The sequence below is a fragment of the Silene latifolia genome, chromosome 4, assembly GCF_048544455.1.
Source record: "Silene latifolia isolate original U9 population chromosome 4, ASM4854445v1, whole genome shotgun sequence".
Taxonomy (NCBI): Eukaryota; Viridiplantae; Streptophyta; class Magnoliopsida; order Caryophyllales; family Caryophyllaceae; genus Silene; species Silene latifolia.
In genome coordinates, this window is record NC_133529.1 from 26,149,914 (window position 1) to 26,171,568 (window position 21,655).

Sequence of the window (21,655 nt, forward strand, 5' to 3'; positions counted from 1 at the left end):
TGAACCAATTCTTAGGGAAACTTACGTCTCGGAGCCGAGTCGGTTAAGACTTTACAACATCTACAAGTCGACTTGGATTTTCCCTACTCAACAATATGCAAGGTCTAACAAGGCTTGAGTTGGTTTATATCTTATAAGCCTTGTTGAATAGATAAGAGATGGGTAAAAAAAACAAGGTTTCATAGTCTAGCATTTCATCAAACATGACATGTGCATAAGTTGAAGAACAATAAGCAAGCATTCATATGAACTCATTAAGCATAAATCTATTCCATGATTAACTCTCCTAATCCCCCACTAATCCTAGTTAAGTAACTACTCACTTATTATCATGGAAAACATGTCATCAATGGTGTCAATCATCACAACAAGTATAAACATGATAAAAGAGTGAAGAAATAAGCAATAAAGAGTAAAGAGTAAAGGAATTATACTAAACTTAAGATGAACAATTGGAAAGGAAAGAATAATAGAAGAAAACTTGATTAATTGATAAAGAGTTGTCAATTCTCCAATAATAACCCAATAATCTTCAATTACTCAATAATAAACTTGAATTACCCAATAATAAACTTGAACAATAATTAAGGAAAGATTAATGAGTAATTTTGTGGAATGATTAAAGGATAATCTATTCTAATCTACTCCTAATCTAATCTAAGAGAGCTTGATTTAATCTAAGAAAACTTGGTTCTTAGTTAGGTAATACAATGGAGTATATATAGTGGTACATCATTAGGTTAACTAAGGGTAGATTAGTAAATAACAATGCTTAAGTGTTGAATAGAGCTTCGCAAGTCCCTAGGAAATCCGCGCGGATTGGCTTGAAGCACGGCTTGTCCTGTGAGGGGATCCGCTCGGGATTTGGGCATCGGGACGCCGGATCCGGTGCAGGACGCTCGTCCGAGCTCGGACGCTCGGATCCGGGACAGGGTTCTTCTCCATTCTTGACTGCCTAACAATCCGCTCGTCCTGACTCCGGGACGCCCGGCCTGAGTCTGGGATGCTCGTCTTGAGTCTAGGATGCCAGGCCTGAGACTGGGACGCCCGGATTAAGTTCGGGACGCGGGAATCCTGGGACAGCTTGTCTATTTGAGCTCGGATTGTAAAACGGACGTCATTTCCTCATCCGGACTCCTATTGGAGTGATTCAAAAGCCTACACCGCTTGATTTTTCGACGTTGTTTCATCTAGCATATTTTTAGAGCCAAACAAGCAACTCTTGGTTTGGTTCTAACCAATTTTTTCTTGTAATGGATTCCTTCTCGTCATCGTTGCTTTTAAGCCTATGATCCTTCTATATACTCTTTATTCCTACATCCTTGGTCATCATTCTTGCCTCCTCTTCATACTAGTCCATCCAGGATCATCAACAAGCTTCTGAATATGCGCGAGAGACGGGAATTCCGCCTCATTATCTTCTTTCCTACAAGGCATATACAATGCAATAGGAAAGCAAAATAGGAAGGAATTGACGGATAAAATGGTCATGAAATGCTATATTAGTATGCAAAATGGGTTCAATTAGGGGACTAAATGTGCGCAATTAAGAGTAACATCAAGTAGCAGCAACATTCACTACGACAACCCGCACTAGCGAAAGGCAACAACAAACAACGACGACTTGCATTAGCAACTAAAGACTAGTGATCAGTGATAGATTGAGATTCGAAGCCTGCAACAACGTAAAATAAGTGATTTATTCAACTACTCAGATTCAACCAACTTATGAGCATTTCATGGGGACAAATTAAATACACGTAAACAAGTGATTCAATAACACACAAGGCCTTGTACTTTCTGGATAAACTAGCACAAGCCTCCAAACAATTTTCCAACTTATGAGCTAATAGCCTTTTAAAATTTTGAACTAAAACTCAGTAAAACAAACTTAAGTATGCTATAGTTTGAGATTGACCTGGCTAATAAACAAACTTGAGTAAAACAAATTTTTATACATATAGTGTCACTATATGAATAAAAATTGTTGCTATATAAATAACTTATACTCAGTCCGACTTGTTAACCTAAGTCTCCTATAAGCCAACTAACATCCATTAAACACAAATTAACACACAACTACCCTTGAACTGTCTTACCGCACAATAATGAAGTAACTTGTTATAAAATTATAGCCTAACAATTGCTTGAAACTAATGAAGAACACCACTGGTTTCAGTACAAAATTACCGAACTTATCAAATTAATGTATCACTATTGTTTTCATGACATCAAAAGTCTCCAAATAGTCTGATCAACACAAGTAACATGAAACAACAACAAATAAGAACCTCGTCGGCATATACAATCAAACATGAGGGAATGCGATGGAGAGCATGTGAGGGTGATTTATAGACCGAAAAACAAATACATGAACTGAGGAAGAGTCGAGCAATTCTCATGGAACCAAAAGATGACGTTTGAATTTAAGAGTTTGTTCTTGAAGTAACACAAATGCACAATTGTTGTGCACTGAATCGACAAGTAAAATTCACTACCTAGTTATATAATCGTATAAGTTTCAATCATGAATCAATAGAAAAACTAAGATTATTTCTCACCTAATTGCATTTTGTTTTTTTGTTTATTACAAAATTACCTAAGTTTTTGTACTGTGACAGATTTACATTATGAAACTAAAAAGGATAAAATCATCAAGTTGACAGATGAATCGCCATATTAATTATTTAGAAACTCTAACCGGCAATAAAGTTATGTTCAAATCACATCATTCACAGAAACTGTACATCACAATTAATTTATATTTCCGACATTCAAGTACAAATAAGATCCAACAAATTGATAATATAAAACTAAAATTACAATTACAATTATATCAAAAAAAGAAAGAAAAATACCAGAATGTAACGTTGCGTAGGAAAATCATATAACACTCGATAAGAAAATAAATTGATGCTTGAATTGAAACAGAATCATCGAAAATTAACTAAAAAGTAAAGCTCAGATTAGTTAAAGATCAACTACAACAAAACATATACTATGATCTAAGAAAAATCGCAAACGAAATAATTCACAGATTCTAAAACACAATCAACCTAGGGTTCCATCATTAGGCTATTAAAACGAAAAATCGCAGAGCAATACAGAGTTTTGAGCAAACTTACCTTAAAAATGAATTAGAAGAAGATCTGGCAACTAAGAATCAATTTGATAATCAAATTGAAGATTTAACTTTTGAGAATGTTAATGAAGAAATGAACAGAAGAACGTGAAACATAAATTTGATGTGAGGGAAAGAAAACTTGATTAATGAGGAAAACGGAAAGGTAAAGCAGTTTGTATGATTATCATAAATACGAATTTACCCTTACTAAAGACGGCTTATGATCAACCGTTGATTAAAAAAGATCCAATGGAGGTTTCAAAAAAAAAAAAGATCCAATGGCTCAGATTTGGACGAAGACTCATTTAAGAAGGGTGGACTACCTTGATCCAATTTCTATATACTCCTTCCTATTCTAGATAAACCTCCCTATTCATGGGGGGCACTAGAATTAAGGAGAGGGATTAAAATAAGGTCAAGTATTGTAGTGAGGTTTGGTAATTGGAGAGAGTAAAGGTATTGTGGGGTATTATTGTGGGTGAGGTGATTAAAATAAGTATTATTGTGGGGTAAGTTGATTAAAATAAGTATTATTGTGAGGTAAGATGATTAAAGTAAGTATAAAACTTTACTAAATAAGGAAATAGGGAAGGTATTGTGAATATATGAAAAAGGAAAGAGGGAAGTTTATGTAGAATAGGAGGGAGTATATCAATCAATACTATATATTAATTCCAGAAACCAAAGGACTTCAATGTAATTAAAGAAAGTTATACAAATTAATTATACTATATAGTTTTAAATCACTAGCACCGTGTGATGGACCCGATTAAGGGATCTCAATGCAAATATTATATAGTTTGGGTTAAAACTAAATTATATAGAAGTTTGGTAATTTTCCTAAACATTTGTAATAGACTAAATCATGGTCATATTCCTTAAAATAAAATAATTAATTAAGATGGTCAATTTCAAGGGAAAAAAAAGATGCTTGGTAACTTTCCTAAATATTTATAAAAAATCAGAAGATGGTCAATTTCTTTAAAATAAAATAATTAATTAGTATAAGCATGTACACTTATGGTATTAATTATTATCATCATAAAATTATATATTAAATTTAAAATCTATGCAATTTTATTAAATTTTATAGTTTATTATATGTATAGAAATGTTAATTATTTAACATACAAAAATATATTATTGCATAATTCTTTCGATTTGATTGAATGCATATATGTAATATATTTATATAAATATATAATTCTCTTAAAATTGCATGCCTAAGTAGTAAAAGTAATTTCGTCAGTAAAGAAAAGAATTGTAGTAACATTGGACATAATTATATGATAGTAATCACTCATTTGAATAGTAAAATTAACAATTTTATCAGCGAGATTAGTGAAAGTGGTAGAAACAACAACGGGAATTGTGAAATAATCAATATTAATGCGGCAATAGTGAAAGTCAGGAGTAGTGAAATTATCAATATTAATGCGGCAGTAGTGACAGTAACAATAATTACGGCGGGAGTAGTGAAAGTAACAATGATTACGGGCAAGTAGTGAAATGTTATTACTATTGTTCCATTAATAAGAGAAAAATATTAATAGCGGGAGTAGTGAATTTGTCTCAAAATTTATTTAATCGTAATTTTAGGATATGTCATACAAAAATATATTAATGATAAATTTATGGGTTATGCAACTTTAAGTAATTTTATTTAATGAAAAGAAAATTTAATGGTAAGTAGAGGTAGCCCGGGCGAAGCCGGGCACCAATACTAGTATATATATAGAGAGAGAGAGAAGGGATCATGTAAGTCCACCTTTTTTGGTTGAGTCCATAAGTCCTAATCTAGACCATTAGATCAAAAGAATGAAGGGCTAGGATTAAAAGAAAAAACAAATCATCCTATAAAAGCAAAAAAAAACCTAATCCTCCTCACAAAACCTACCACCTCTCTCTCTCTTCATTTTCCTCCCACTTCTCTCTAAATTGCCACCACCTGCCCTGCCGCGGACCACCACGCCGCCACCACCAAGCACATGCTGCCACACCAACCACGACCGCCTCTCTGTGTTCATCCTCCCTCATGCCACACCACCACCGCCGACCCTTCTCCCTCTCACGCACACAACCACCACCGCCCTTTCTTCTCACGCACACAACCACCGTCCCCTCTACCTTCCTCCTCTCTCATGCCGCACTACCACCACCCCCCCTCCCCTTTCTTCTTATTTTTTTTTTTTCAAATCTGAAAAATAATAAAATGTTGTTGGTTGTTGGTTGTTGATGGGTGAGTTGGTGCCATCTTTGTGATTGTTGATGGTGGTGCCGTGGTGGGTTTTTCGATTTTTTTTTTTTTTTTTTTTTTTGCCGCGTGGGGGAAGGTGGTGGTTATGATGCGTGGTGGGTCTGCCGTGTCAATCATTTTTTTTGTTTTTTTTTTTTCAGATCTGAAATAATAAGTGACTTGGGTGGTTGTTTGTTGTTGCAGTTTGGAGGTGGTGGTGGTGCTGTGGTGGTTGGAACAAGAGGTGATAGGATGATGGTGGTGGTGGTTGAGAAAGAAAGTTAGTAGTATAAAGTTACCTTTTCGGGACTAAAGTTACAAATTTAAGTACTAAAGTTACAAATCCAAGGACTATAGTTACACTAGTAGGACAATAAAATTATACATTTGTTGGCTAAACTAACAACTCATGGCTAAAGTTACATTCTTGAAAAATAAAAGTTACATTTGAAAGGACTAAAGTTACAATATTAATGTATATTAATTCAATTTTTTTCATATAAACTACCATACGACTAAAGTTATGATTCTAACGACTAAAAATACGACTTCAACAACTAGAGTTATACTTAAAAAGTAGGTAAAGTTACACTCATAAAAATTATAAATTCAAATTTTTCTTAGAAACATCATACAACTAAAGTTACACCTTCAACGGCTAAAGTTACACTTTAAAGGGGTAAAGTTACCCTCATAAAAGTATATAAATTCAAATTTATACATAAAACCACCCTATAACTAAAGTTACAACTTAAACGACTAAAATTACACTCGCAAAACAATAAAATTACATATTCTTTTGTTAAAATTACATAAATCAAATATCTAAATTCAAAATTTTATATACACAATGACTTTAAAATGTAAAAAATATCCTCATAAAGTAATAAATGACTAAAGTTACACTTATCAAGTAGTAAAGTTACAGTCAGAAAATGATTGGCTAAGAATAGGACTTATGGACTCAACCAAATTTGTGGACTCATCTCAACTCGACTCTATATATATATATATATATATATATATATATATATATATATATATATATATATATATATAGAGTAGAGATCAAGTGAGTCCATCCAACCTCATTGAGTCCCTAAGTCCTCTTTAGGGCCATTGAAAAGATGAGATGAGAGGTTGAGATTGAAGGGAAAAAGTGGGGGATTAAGGCTAAAATTAGGGATTAATGCTAATGTCAAACACTCTCTCTCACTACCTCACTAATCAACCCTTAATTTCACTATAAAACCTTTCTTTTTCCACTCACTTCTCTCTCATCTCACACAATTATCCTCCCCTCTCATCTCTCTAAAAACCAAAAAAACTCAATTCCTCTCAAAAAAAAACCAACAAAATTCAAAAACCAAATAATTTAAAAAAATATTCTCCCTCTTCCTCACCAACCCGACTCCACCATCCACCTCCACCGCCACCCACCCACGCCCACCAATCCACCGTCCAACTCCACCGACAACAACCACCCTTTTTCTGCCACCTCACTTCCTCGCAACAAACACCACCATCCCACCATTTCCTCTCCTTTTTCCAGGATCCGAGACGACCACCACGCACCACCTCCACCATTTCCCGTCGCCTCCTCCAACAAAGGCAACAACCACCATTTTCCGACCCCACCACAGCAACACCTCCAACACCCACCACAACCCGACACCACCAACCACGCCCCACCGCCACCTCCGTGCACTCGACATCACCACGGCACCAACCACCAAACGAGATCCACGACTCCACCACCACGACCAACTGTCCAAACCACCCAAAAAGCTTACCCCCTCCTCGACAACAACACCAACACCAACAACTCCAACCGCCATTAAGAACACCCACAATGACAACCCCAGATCTGCCAACACCAACACCTCTCGTCCTCTGCCGCGGCTGCTACTGTCGCCCTCCACCACCACAACTTTTCTCTCTTTCTCTCTTTTTTCGTTTTCCATTTTTTTTTAAAGATCTGAGAGTTTGGGTTTAGTTGTGCATTTGTGCATTTGTGTGTTGTTCTGTTGTTCATTTTTTTTTTTGTGTGTGTTTTTTTTTTTTTTTGTGTACAGATCTGAGAGTTTGTGTTGAGTCGTGTATTTGTGTTTTTTTTTTGTCTCTTTCTCGTTTTCCTTTTTTTTTAATTTTTTTTTTAATTTTTTTTCTTATTTGTGTTTAAAGACAATTACCACATCTTATTCTTAGATCTAAAAAATATATAGTAGATTATTGAAAAATAATCATATTGTCATGTTTTTTTATTATTAGATCTAATAAATATATTTATTTTCAGATTTACACTCGTATTCTATACATTTTTGTCAGATTTACACTCCTAATTCTTTAAATTTACACTTGTATTTCCTCACATTTACACTCGTTTTTATTTAAATTTACACTTGTATCTCCTCACATTTACACTCATATTTCTCTTAAATTTACACTTGTATCTCCTCACATTTACAAATCGTATTTCTTAACATTTACACTCGTATTTCTTAACATTTACACTCGTATTTCTTTACATTTACACTTCTATTTCTTTACATTTACACTCGTATTTCTTAAAATTTACACTTGTATTTCCTCACATTTACACTCATATTTCTTTAAATTTACACTTGTATTTCCTCACATTTACAATCTTACATTTACACTTGTTAAAATTATATAAATTTGCACTCATCTTTTGTGGACTAAAGTTGGTGGTGGAGGACGACGGTGGTGGTGTTTGTTGGTAGCCGGACTAAAGTTTTACTCGTAAAGGATCAAAGTTGCATTTGTAAAGGACCAAAGTTAAACTAAAAGGACGAAAGTTACACTCGTAGACCTTCAAATTTACACTTAAAATGTTACATTTACACTCGTAAAACATCACATTTACACTTGTAAAATGTTAAAATTATATAAGTTCAAAATTTCCGTTATAAAAAATCAAATTTACACTCTTAAAATGTTACATTTACACTCGTAAAACATCACATTTACACTTGTAAAATGTTAAAATTATATAAATTCAAAATTTTCGTCACAAAAAATCAAATTTACACTCTTAAAATGTTACATTTACACTCGTAAAACATCACATTTACACTTGTAAAATGTTAAAATTATATAAATTCAAAATTTCCGTCACAAAAAATCAAATTTACACTCTTAAAATGTTACATTTACACTCGTAAAACATCACATTTACACTTGTAAAGTGTTAAAATTATATAAATTCAAAATTTCCGTCACAAAAAAACAAATTCACACTCTAAAAATGTTACATTTACACTCAGTAAAAACGTCACATTTACACTTGTAAAATGTTTAAATTATATAAATTCAAATTTCCGTCACAAAAAAATCAAATTTACACTCTTAAAATGTTACATTTACACTCGTAAAACTTCACATTTACACTTGTAAAATGTTAAAATTATATAAATTCAAAATTTCCGTCACAAAAAAATTAAATTTACACTCTAAAAATGTTACATTTACACTCGTAAAACTTCACATTTACACTTGTAAACTGTTAAAATTATATAAATTCAAAATTTCCGTCACAAAAAATCAAATTTACACTCTAAAAATGTTACATTTACACTCGTAAAACTTCACATTTACACTTGTAAAGTGTTAAAATTATATAAATTCAAAATTTCCGTCACCAAAAATAAAATTTACACTCTAAAAATGTTACATTTACACTCGTAAAACTTCACATTTACACTTGTAAAGTGTTAAAATTATATAAATTCAAAATTTCCGTCACAAAAAATAAATTTTACACTCTTAAAATGTTACATTTACACTAGTAAAACATCACATTTACACTTGTAAAGTGTTAAAATTATATAAATTCAAAATTTCCGTCACATTTACACTTGTAAAACTCATACAACATTACATTTACACTTCTGAAATCTAAAAGTCAAAACTGATTAATTAGGGGCTAGAGAGAGAAAGAAAAATTAATTAGTGTGTAGAAATTTGATTAGTGGTAAATTTTTTTGGTAATTTTTAATCTCAACCATCCATCTCAATCCAACCATCCACATTTTTTTCCTTTTCTTTTTAAAGGCCTTTAATCAAATTCATCTCAACCTTCTATTTAGTCCATCCAATGGCCCTTAGAGGGACTTATGGACTCAATGAAAGTGGTGGACTCATTAGATCTTGACTCTATATATATATATATATATATATATATATATATATATATATATATATATAGAGGAAGGATCAACTAAGGTCCATAGATATAATAAGTCCATAAGTCCTAATGTGAGCCATTGGATGGAGGGAGATGGATGGCCAAGATCAACCTCCAAAAGTGTATTTATGGACTAATATCACTCATTCTCTCCTCCTTCACTAATCCTTCTAACTAATCACTAATTCACTATAACTTCTTTTCCTCTCATCCACTTCTCTCATATATCACACAACTCATCTTCTCTCTAAAACCCCAAAAAATAAAACCCAAAAAATCCAAATAATTAAAAAACCCAAAACCCAAATAAATAAATAAAACCCAAAAAATCCAATTAAATCAAAAAACCCAAAAAATCCAATTAAATAAAAAAACCCAAATAAATCATTCATTCTTCTCTTCCTCATTCACCACCACCCACCACTATCCCACCCGACACCAACTCACCGCCCACCACCACCGCCACCACACCGCCGCCACCGCACCGCCGCCAACTTTTTTTTTTTTTTTTTTTTTCAACTCGTTTTTTTTTTTTTTTTTTTTCGTTTTGTGTTAATTTGTATGTTTTGAGTTGTTTTTTCCATTCATTATTTTTTTTGTTTTTTATTTTATTTTAGTTGTCTTTTATTTTGTTAGTTCTCATTTATTATTCATTTTCTTAAATCTCTTTTTGGTATACGTTTTTTTTTAAGATTTCGTGTTTTAAATCTCGTTTTTTTTTTTGTGAGATACTTTTTTTCATCTAAGACAATAATGGACTAAAGTTATACAAAAATGAACCAAAGTTATACAAAAATAGACCAAAGTTATACAAAAAAAGACTAAAGTTGTACAAAAATTGGACTAAAGTTATACAAAAAATTGGACTAAAGTCATACAACAATGGACTAAAGTTATAAAAAAAATTGGACTAAAGTTATACAAAAATGAACCAAAGTTATACAAAAATGAACCAAAGTTATACAAAAATGGACCAGAGTTATACAAAAATGCACCAGAGTTATACAAAAATTGGACTAAAGTTATACAAAAAATGAACCAAAGTTATACAAAAATGAACCAAAGTTATACAAAAATGGATCAGAGTTCTACAAAAATGCACAGAGTTATACAAAAAATTGGACTAAAGTTATACAAAAATGAACCAGAGTTATACAAAAATGAACCAAAGTTATACAAAAATGGACCAAAGTTATACAAAAATGGACTAAAGTTATACAAAAATGGACTAACTTTTGTAAAACTCTAGTGCATTTTTGTATAACTCTAGTGCATTTTTGTATAACTCAGGTCCATTTTTGTATAACTTTGGTTCATTTTTGTATAACTTTGGTTCATTTTTTGTATAACTTTAGTCCATTTTTTGTATAACTCTGGTGCATTTTTGTATAACTCTGGTCCATTTTTGTATAACTTTGGTTCATTTTTGTATAACTTTGGTTCATTTTTTGTATAACTTTAGTCCAATTTTTTGTATAACTCTGGTGCATTTTTGTATAACTCTGGTCCATTTTTGTATAACTTTGGTTCATTTTTGTATAACTTTGGTTCATTTTTGTATAACTTTAGTCCAATTTTTTGTATAACTTTAGTCCATTGTTGTATAACTCTGGTGCATTTTTGTATAACTCTGGTCCATTTTTGTATAACTGTGGTTCATTTTTGTATAACTTTAGTCCATTGTTGTATCACTTTAGTCCAATTTTTGTATAACTTTAGTCTTTTTTTGTATAACTTTAGTCTTTTTTTGTATAACTTTGGCTCATTTTTGTATAACTCTGGTAGATTTTTGTATAACTTTGGTCCATATTTGTATAACTTTGGTTCATTTTTGTATAACTTTAGTCCAATTTTTTGTATAACTTTAGTCCATTTTTGTATAACTTTGGTTCATTTTTGTATAACTTTAGTCCAATTGTTGTATCACTTTAGTCCAATTTTTGTATAACTTTAGTCATTTTTTGTATAACTTTGGTCTATTTTTGTATAACTTTGGTCATAAAATGCATAACTTTAGTCATAAAATGTATAACTTTAGTCGTAAATAGTAAAAAAATCAAACAATAAATATGAAAAATATGAAAAAAAAAATAATAACAAAAACCAAAAAAACTCATAATAACAAAAACAAAAAACCAAATAACAATAATAAAACCAAAAAACCAACAACCCAACCAAACCCGAAATCTGAAATAAACCAAATAACAATAAAAAAAAAACCAAATTTAAATATCGTGTGTATAACTCTAATGCACGCAGTGTATAACTTTAATAACCAACAAAAAATTAAAAACCAAATAACAATAACCAACAAAAACCGTAAATAAAACAAAAAACAAAAATACAAATAAAACAAAAAACAAAGAAAAAAGCAATGAAAAAATCCCACGGTCAAACAACAAAAAGCAATGAAAAAATCTGAAAAAAAGCAATGAAAAAAGCAAACCACCAGCCGACAACAACAATAACAGCAATGAAAAAAGCAAATCTCAAAAAATCCCACGGTCAAACAACAAAAAGCAATGAAAAAAGCAATGAAAAATCGAAAAAAAGCTTGTGGCGAGGAAGGAGAAGGAAGGACATAGAGAGGAAGGAGGATGGATTTGTGGACATAGAGAGGAAGGAGGAAGGACATAGAGAGGAAGGAGGATGGACATGTTGTGGTGGTTCTTTGTCGGTGGAGTAGGGGCTGGCCGTTTTTGGTGAAGGTCGAGTAAAGGAGGGAGGACGGTGGTAGCTTGTGGCGAGGACGGCAGTAGGATCGTGGTGGTGTCGTGGATGTGGGCGTGGTGGTGTGGTGAGGCGCGTGGTGGTGTGTTAGGGGGGCAGAAGGCGAGAGGAAGGAGAAGGAAGGACATAGAGAGGAAGGAGGATGGGCGGCTGAAGGTGGTTGTGGGGTTGTTTGTCGGAGAAGAAGGAGGAAGGCCGGTGATGGTTTTTTTTATTTTCGGTTTTTTTTGTTTTGGGTTTTTTTTTTCAGAAATATGGGAGTGAAGAAAGAGAGAGAAAGGGATTGAGAGAAATGTGAGAAAATGAATAATGAGGAAGTGAGTATGAAGGTTACAATAAGGAAGGAGTTATACAAGATTAGATAGAGTTATACAAGGATTAGGGAGGGAGATTAGGGAGGGAGAATTGTGACCCTTGAATGAGATGTAATCTCATCCCTCCATCTCTTCCATCCAAAGGCCCTTATAAGGACTTAGGGCCTTATATGATATGAGGACCTTAGAAGAACCCTTCTCTCTCTCTCTCTCTATCTCTCTCTCTCTCTCTCTCTCTCTCTCTATATATATATATATATATATATATATATATATATATATAGAAATATGATCCTATAAGTCCTACCTTTTATGTTGAGTCTCTAAGTCCTAATACTAGCCATTGGATTAAGTTTAATGGAGGGTTAAGATTAAATCAAAAAAAATATCACCCACTAATCATGTTTTTTAACACCTCTCATACACCACTTTCCCAAACATGTCATTCCCAATGCCAATGTCTCCTATTAACTCCCATTTGTGAACAATAATAATAAAAAAAAAAATCTCTCATATTCATTCATCTGACAAATACTCCACATTACCAATTATCTCTCTTCATCTCTTTATCTCTCTCTAAAAATTGTGCTTTGTCTAAGTTTCTCAATTTGTACACGATTTTTTCTCTCTTGATTCAATCTAACAAATCTCTAAATAATAAAAAAAAAAACACAACTCAACTAACTAATTAGACGTCGTTTGCCATGACGAGCACCATATCCGCCGTCGTCTATCTAGTTTAATGTAAGTTCTTAATTTTTTTTCTCTCTATTTTGGAGTATTTCCCTCCGTTATTTTGATTTAGGGTTTTTTAAATTCGAAAAAATAATACAGAACAGTACTAAAAATTCGAAAACTTACTGGTATACAAAAATAGTACCATTGCGACGGGCTCGAAAAAATAATAAATTTAGGATTTTGTTTTGCTTTAATCGGAATCCGTATGAAGATTTATGAAGCATTTTAAGAAACCGCTTTTATTTTACGCGGAAATAAAAAATTCTAATTGAATATAGAGTACTATTATATTATTAGTGGCTAGATTTATTTTCAGAGTACTAATATACTTGTATTTTCATATTTCTTGTTGCAGATTAACATTCGTACAACCTTTAATGAAGGCTTATGATGTGAGATGCGGTTATTTACAAGCATATTGGCAAGTGTTCCCTCATCTTATTGAGGTTGAAGGAGAAGCTGCATATTGCTATTTTTTTTAATTTTATGTGTAACTAGTATAGATCCCGTGCAATGGATGCACGGTATTTATAGAGTTGTACCTTCTAGTATATTATTTATAGATTGTAACATTTCATTATTTTAACGATTCTTATATTATATTTAGATTTGAGTAAAAAAATAACAAATAGATTTAAGTAATGATTTAAAGTGTGTATCTTAATAAAAATATTTTTTTTACAAAAAGTTAATGACATTGTTTTATAATTTTTTAATAGAATACTTTCTCCTATTCTCTAACATCTTCCACATTTCCTAAAACGACAAATTCACTAAGATCTTCCACTTTCCTTATTAGTACATAATTTGTGATTCTTAAGACTTGTGATCCCACATTTTCACTCATACTTTCCATTTCCTCCATTTCCCCCCACAAATCTCATTCCTCTTAAAAACTCCTCAAAAACCAATGTGGAACATCATAATAATAGAAGAGAGTATGTTTTAACTACGATTTATCCTACAAAGAATGGATTTTTTATCACCAGAAATCTTGGAGACAAATCTTAAATAGGAGATTATATCAAAATAGGAAAGTATAAAAGATTATATCAAAATAGAGGTAGTGTTTTAGGCGGGAAAACTTTGAGAATTCCTTATTCTCTTAGTAGTAGGGGGATTTCAATTTTTAAAGAGTGTACATCGTATGACTTCATTCTTGTAAGGGTGTAACTTCAGTTTTGTAAGGGTGTAACTTCAATATTGTAAGGGTGTAACTTTAGTGTTTTATTAGTGTAACTATAGTACTTTGTGAGTAACTTTAGTCTTTTAAAGCCATTTCTATATAAAAAATTGAATATTACTAATTTGAATGTTTGTAATTTTATCACAAGTTTATGTAACTTTAGTGCCTTCATGGGCGTAACTTTATTGCTTTACGAGTATAATTTTAGTCTTTTACGAGTGTAACTTTAAACTTTTAAGATCATTTTGTATATAAAATTTTTGAATTTATGTAATTCTGAATATATTAATTTGATTTTTGTAATTTTAACACAAATTTATGTAACTTTATTAATTTACGAGTGTAACTTTAGTTCTGTAAGAGTGTAACTTTAGTTCTTTACGAGTGTAACTTTTATCCTTGACGGGTGTAATTTTAGTCCTTTAAGGTCATTTTGTATATATATATATATATATATATATATAAAATTTGAATTTGTGTAACTTTATCACATATCTATCTAATTTGAATTGTTGAAGGTGTAACTTTAATAAGTGACGTGTATAACTTTAATAAAGCAAGTGTGTAACTTTAGTCCATCCCACCACCCTCGCCTCTTCATTCGGAATCCAATTAATTATATGAGTAAATTAGTTCAAGTATAAATAGTGTAACTTCAAGTGGGTTTGGTGTAACTTCAAGCAAATGAGATAATTTAAAACAAATAAGGAGTAATTTTCGAGTAATTAGCAGTACTCAAATTTTTGAAAACTCAATGGTATTCGAAAATATTACCATTGCATCGGGCTCGAAAAAATAATAAATTTAGGATTTTGTTTCGCCTTAATCGGAGTCCGAATAAAGATTTACGGAGTCTTTTACGAACCCGCTTTTATTTTACGCGGGTATGAAATTTCGTTTTAAAATCCTATATTTTGATATTTGAAATATGAATGGTAATATATTAATTTAATAAATTAGTTGGTAACAAAGAGAAAGTTATTGATTAAAAAAATTGGGAATTGAAATTATGAGAGACAAAGCATTAATTGCATGTTGGATGAGTTTTTTTTTTTGTTTTAATCTCAACCACTCATCTTGTGAGATCTAATGGTATGGAGAAGGACTTATGGACTCAACCAAATTTGTGGACTCATCTCAACCTCGACTCTATATATATATATATATATATATATATATATATATATATATATATATATATATATATATATAGATAGAGAGAGAGAGAGGGAGAGAGAGAGGGAGAGAGAGAGAGAGAGAGAGAGAGAGAGAGAGAGAGAGAGCAGTTCTTATAAGGCCCTTACATCCATTGAGTCCCTAAGTCCTTATAAGGGCCTTTGGATGGAAGGGATGGAGGGATGAGATTACATCTCAATGGATGGCCATAAATCTCCCTCCCTAATCTCCCTTCCTAATCCATGTACAACTTCATCCTAATTTGTATAACTCCATCATCCTTCTAATTCTCCCTTCTCACTTCCTCATAATTCACCCTCTCACTTCTCTCTCATTCACTCATTCTCTCTCATTTCCGTCTCATTCTCACAAAACAAAAAAAAAACCAAATCAACAAAAAAAAACCCAAAAAATACCCACTCCCTCTTCCACACCTCCGGCTGACCACCACCCAACCCGGCCACCACTTCCTTCCTCTCCTCTTTATCACCCACCACAACAACCTCACGACCACACCCTGCGACCACCCAACGACCACCGCCACACCTCTCCTCCTTCTACCCCCGCCACCTTCCTCCACCCGCACCACATCAGCAACAACAACCAACAACAACAACAACCCGCTTCACAACCCGCTGCCATCCTCCTTCTCCTTTTTTCTTTTTTTTTTTAGATATGGGGCGGAGGGTGACAGTTGTGCCCATTGTCGGATCTGGACGCGTCACCACCGAAAACCACCTCAAATTCCCGCCTGACCTCTCTTCTTATTTTTTTTTTTGGTTGTTTGTTTTCGTGTGGTGGTGTTCGTGGGTTTGTTATCGTGTGCGGTGGTTGTTTGTTATCGTGTGGTGTTTGTTTTGTTGATGGCGGTCAGTCGTTTTTCGTGTGTTTGGTGTTTGTGCATTTAAATTGGTGGTTGTTTCCTGTGTTTCCTGTGTTTGTTCATTTCATTCATTTTTTTTTGGTGTTTTTTTTTTGGGTTTTTTCTTTGTTTTTTTTGTTTTTGTACTGCGATTTTGTTTTTTTTTGTTCTTTGTTTTTTGTTTTATTTTTTGTTTTTGTTCTTTGTTTTTTGTTTTGTTTTTGTTTTTTGTTTTTGTTTTTGTTTTTATTTTTTATTTTTTTATTTGGTTGTTATTGTTATTTCATTTTTTGGACTAAAGTTATACATCTTGTCTATTAAAGTTATACACTGCGTGCATTAGAGTTATACACACGATATTTAAATTTGGTTTTTTTATTGTTATTTGGTTTATTTCAGATTTCGGGTTGGGTTGGGTTGTTGGTTTTTTGGTTTTATTATTGTTATTTGGTTTTTTGTTTTTGTTATTATGAGTTTTTTTGGTTTTTGTTATTATTTAATTTTTTTTTCAGATTTAATATTTGTTGATTAATTACGATTTTTCATATTTATTTGGTTTTTATAAAAGTTATACTATTTACGACTAAAGTTATTCACTTAAAACATTAAAGTTATACACTGGGTGCATTGAAGTTATACATCTTGTCTATTAAAGTTATACACTGCGTGCATTAAAGTTATACAATTTTGGACTAAAGTTATACAATTTTGGACTGAAAGGACTAAAGTTATACAAAAATGGACTAAAGTTATACAAAAAAAGACTGAAGTTATACAAAAATAGACCAAAGTTATACAAAAAAGGACTAAAGTTATACAAAAATTGGACTAAAGTCATACAACAATGGACTAAAGTTATACAAAAATGAACCAAAGTTATACAAAAATGAACCAAATTTATACAAAAATGGAGTGAAGTTATACAAAAAATTGGACTAAAGTTATACAAAAATGAACAAAAGTTATACAAAAATGAACCAAAGTTATACAAAAATAGATCAGAGTTATACAAAAATGCACCAAAGTTATACAAAAAATGGACTAAAGTTATACAAAAAATTGGACTAAAGTTATACAAAAATTGGACTAAAGTTATACAAAAATGAACCAAAGTTATACAAAAATGAACCAAAGTTATACAAAAATTGACTAAAGTTATACAAATAAGGACTAGAGTTATACAAATAAGGACTAAAGTTATACATATGAAGGACTAAAGTTATACAAATAAGGACTAGAGTTATACAAAAATTGACTAAAGTTATACAAATATGGACTAAAGTTATACAAATATTGGTTCATTTTTGTATAACTTTGGTTCATTTTTGTATAACTTTAGTCCAATTTTTTGTATAACTTTAGTCCATTTTTTGTATAACTTTGGTGCATTTTTGTATAACTCTGGTCTATTTTTGTATAACTTTGGTTCATTTTTGTATAACTTTGGTTCATTTTTGTATAACTTTGGTTCATTTTTGTATAACTTTAGTCCAATTTTTTGTATAACTTTAGTCCATTTTTGAATAACTTTTGTCCATTTTTGTATAACTTTAGTCCATATTTGTATAACTTTAGTCAATTTTTGTATAACTCTAGTCCTTCATATGTATAACTTTAGTCCTTCATATGTATAACTTTAGTCCTTATTTGTATAACTCTAGTCCTTATTTGTATAACTTTAGTCCATTTTTGTATAACTTTAGTCCATTTTTGTATAACTTTAGTCAATTTTTGTATAACTTCATACTTTTTTTGTATAACTTTAGTCCATTTTTGTATAACTTTAGTCAATTATAAGATTAAAATCAACAAATTATAAGAATTTTTATATGGCTAAGATTAAAACAACAAATTTTATGAAAAATATTTTAGTAGATATTAGATGAAAAAAAAGTATCTCATAAAAAAAAACGAGATTTAAAACCCGAAATCTTAAAAAAAAAGTATAACAAGAAGAGATTTGAGAAAATGAATAAAAAACGAGAAGTAACAAAATAAAAGAAAATAAAAGACAACAACAAAAAATGAATGGAAAAAACAACTCAAAACATGAAAATAAACACCAAACGAAAAAAAATAAAAAATAAAAAATAAAAAAAAACCGAGGCGAAAAAAAAAAAAAGGTGGCGGCGGTGCGGTGGCGGCGGTGTGGTGGCGGCGGTGGTGAGTGGTGAGTTGGTGTCGGGTGGGATAGTGGTGGGTGGTGGTGAATGAGGAAGAGAAGAATGAATGATTTATTTGGGTTTTTTGATTTAATTGGATTTTTTGGGTTTTTTGATTTAATTGGATTTTTTGGGTTTTATTTATTTATTTGGGTTTTGGGTTTTTTATTTATTTGGATTTTTTGGGTTTTTATTTTTTGGGGTTTTAGAGAGAAGATGAGTTGTGTGATATGTGAGAAAAGTGGATGAGAGGAAAAGAAGTTATAGTGAATTAGTGATTAATTAGAAAGATTAGTGAAGGAGGAGAGAATGAGTGATATTAGTCCATAAACACACTTTTGGAGGTTGATCTTGGCCATTCATCTCCCTCCATCCAATGGCTCATAATAAGACTTATAGACTCAAATATATAAATGGCCTTAGTTGATCCTTCCTCTATATATATATATATATATATATATATATAGAGAGAGAGAGAGAGAGAGAGAGAGAGAGAGAGGGGGGGTGGGATCCGGTGAGTCCACCTAAATATTTGAGTCCATGAGTTCATAAAACAATATCACGCACTATACAAAACAATATCACGAAATTTTTTCTTTCAAATTTATTTTTTTCCGAAATTTTTTTTTTCAATTTTTTTTTTTTCGGGAATTTTTTTCGAAAATTTTTCTTTCGAAATTTTTTTTAACAATTTTTTTTCGTGTAAGTTGTGATATTGTTTAGTATAGCGTGTGATATTGTTTAGCATAACTTGTGATATTGTATTACAAAACAATATCACGAAATTTTTTTTTTCAAAATTTTTTTTTTCGAAAATTTTTTTTAACAATTTTTTTTTCATGAAAGCTGTGATATTGTTTAGTATAACGTGTGATATTGTTTAGCATAACGTGTGATATTGTATTACAAAACAATATCACGATTTTTTTTTTCAATTTTTTTCCAAATTTGTGATATTGTTTACTATAACGTGTGATAATCAGAAAATTTGTGATATTATTTAATATAACATGTGATATTATATCATGGACTCACGGACTCAAAAAGATAGGGTGAACTCATGTGATCCTAATTCTATATATATATATATATATATATATATATATATATATATATATATATATATATATAGAGAGAGAGAGAGAGAGAGAGAGAGAGAGAGAGAGAGAGAGAGAGAAAGGATCAACTAAGGCCACTTATATATTTGAGTCCATAAGTCCTTCTAAGGGCCATTGGATCAAGGCAATGGAAGGCTAGGATTTGATGTCAATATGTGGCTACAAATTAATCCCTCCACCTTTTTCTCTAATTAACTCATCAATTCAATAAACCAACCTCACTAATCATTTATCATTTCATTATCACAACTCCTCCTCTCTCTACATCTCACTTTTCTCTCCTCTCTAAAAAAACCCCAAAATCCCAAAAAATCAAAACCCAAATAAATAACCCACTCCTCTCATGTTCATTCACCACCACCCACCACCACCCCACCCGACACCAACTCACCACCCACCACCGCCGCCACCCCACCGCCGCCACCGCACCGCCGCCACCTGATTTTTTTTTTCACCTCGGTTTTTTCGGTTTTTTTTTTTTTTTTTTTTTTTTTTTTTTTTTTCGTTTGGTGTTTATTTTTATGTTTTGAGTTATTTTTTCCATTCTTTTTTTTTTGTTGTCTTTTATTTTCTTTTATTTTGTGACTTCTCATTTTTTATTCATTTTCTCAAATCTCTTCTTGTTATACTTTTTTTTTTTTAAGATTTCGGGTTTTAAATCTCGTTTTTTTTTATTGAAGTTTTTTTATTGTACTTTTTTGACTTATTGGTTTTTTTAATATCATCTTCTTATGTGTTGTTTCAAATTTGAATTTATAGTTCTAAAGTTATACAAATTTGGACTAAAGTTATACAAAAAATGACTGAAGTTATACAAATAATGATTAAAGTTATACAAAAAATTGGACTAAAGTTATACAAAAATGAACCAAAGTTAGACAAAAATGAACCAAAGTTATACAAAATTGAACCAAAGTTATACAAAAATGGACTAAAGTTATACAAATATGGATTAAAGTTATACAAATATGGACTAAAGTTATACAAAAATTGGACTAAAGTTATACAAAAATGAACCAAAGTTATACAAAAATGGACTAAAGTTATACAAATATGGATTAAAGTTATACAAATATGGACTAAAGTTATACAAAAATGAACCAAAGTTATACAAAAATTGGACTAAAGTTATACAAAAATTTTGTATAACTTTGGTTCATTTTTGTATAACTTTAGTCCATTTTTGTATAACTTTGGTTCATTTTTGTATAACTTTGGTTCATTTTTGTATAACTTTAGTCCAATTTTTTGTATAACTTTAGTCCAATTTTTGTATAACTTTAGTCTTTTTTTGTATAACTTTGGTCTATTTTTGTTTAACTTTAGTCCATTGTTGTATGACTTTAGTCCAATTTTTGTATAACTTTAGTCTTTTTTTGTATAACTTTGGTCTATTTTTGTATAACTGTGGTTCATTTTTGTATAACTTTAGTCCATTTTTGTATAACTTTGGTTCATTTTTGTATAACTTTGGTTCATTTTTGTATAACTTTAGTCCAGTTTTTTGTATAACTTTAGTCCAATTTTTGTATAACTTTGGTCTTTTTTTGTATAACTTTGGTCTATTTTTGTTTAACTTTAGTCCATTTTTGTATAACTTTAGTCCATATTTGTATAACTTTAATCCATATTTGTATAACTTTAGTCCATTTTTGTATAACTTTGGTTCATTTTTGTATAACTTTGGTTCATTTTTGTATAACTTTAGTCCAATTTTTTGTATAATTTTAATCCTTATTTGTATAACTTCAGTCATTTTTTGTATAACTTTTGTCCAAATTTGTATAACTTTAGAACTATAA

At 31.1% G+C, this 21,655-nt stretch overlaps 1 long non-coding RNA gene across 1 annotated transcript; it reads right to left on the reverse strand.

The window, feature by feature from the left end:
• Positions 1 to 472: 472 nt before the first annotated feature.
• Positions 473 to 3,370, reverse strand: LOC141653307 (uncharacterized). Its single transcript, XR_012547378.1, has 2 exons — positions 3,126 to 3,370; positions 473 to 1,426 (listed from the first exon to the last, which is right to left on the reverse strand). It is a non-coding gene; the product is annotated as an uncharacterized LOC141653307 (long non-coding RNA).
• Positions 3,371 to 21,655: the final 18,285 nt, after the last annotated feature.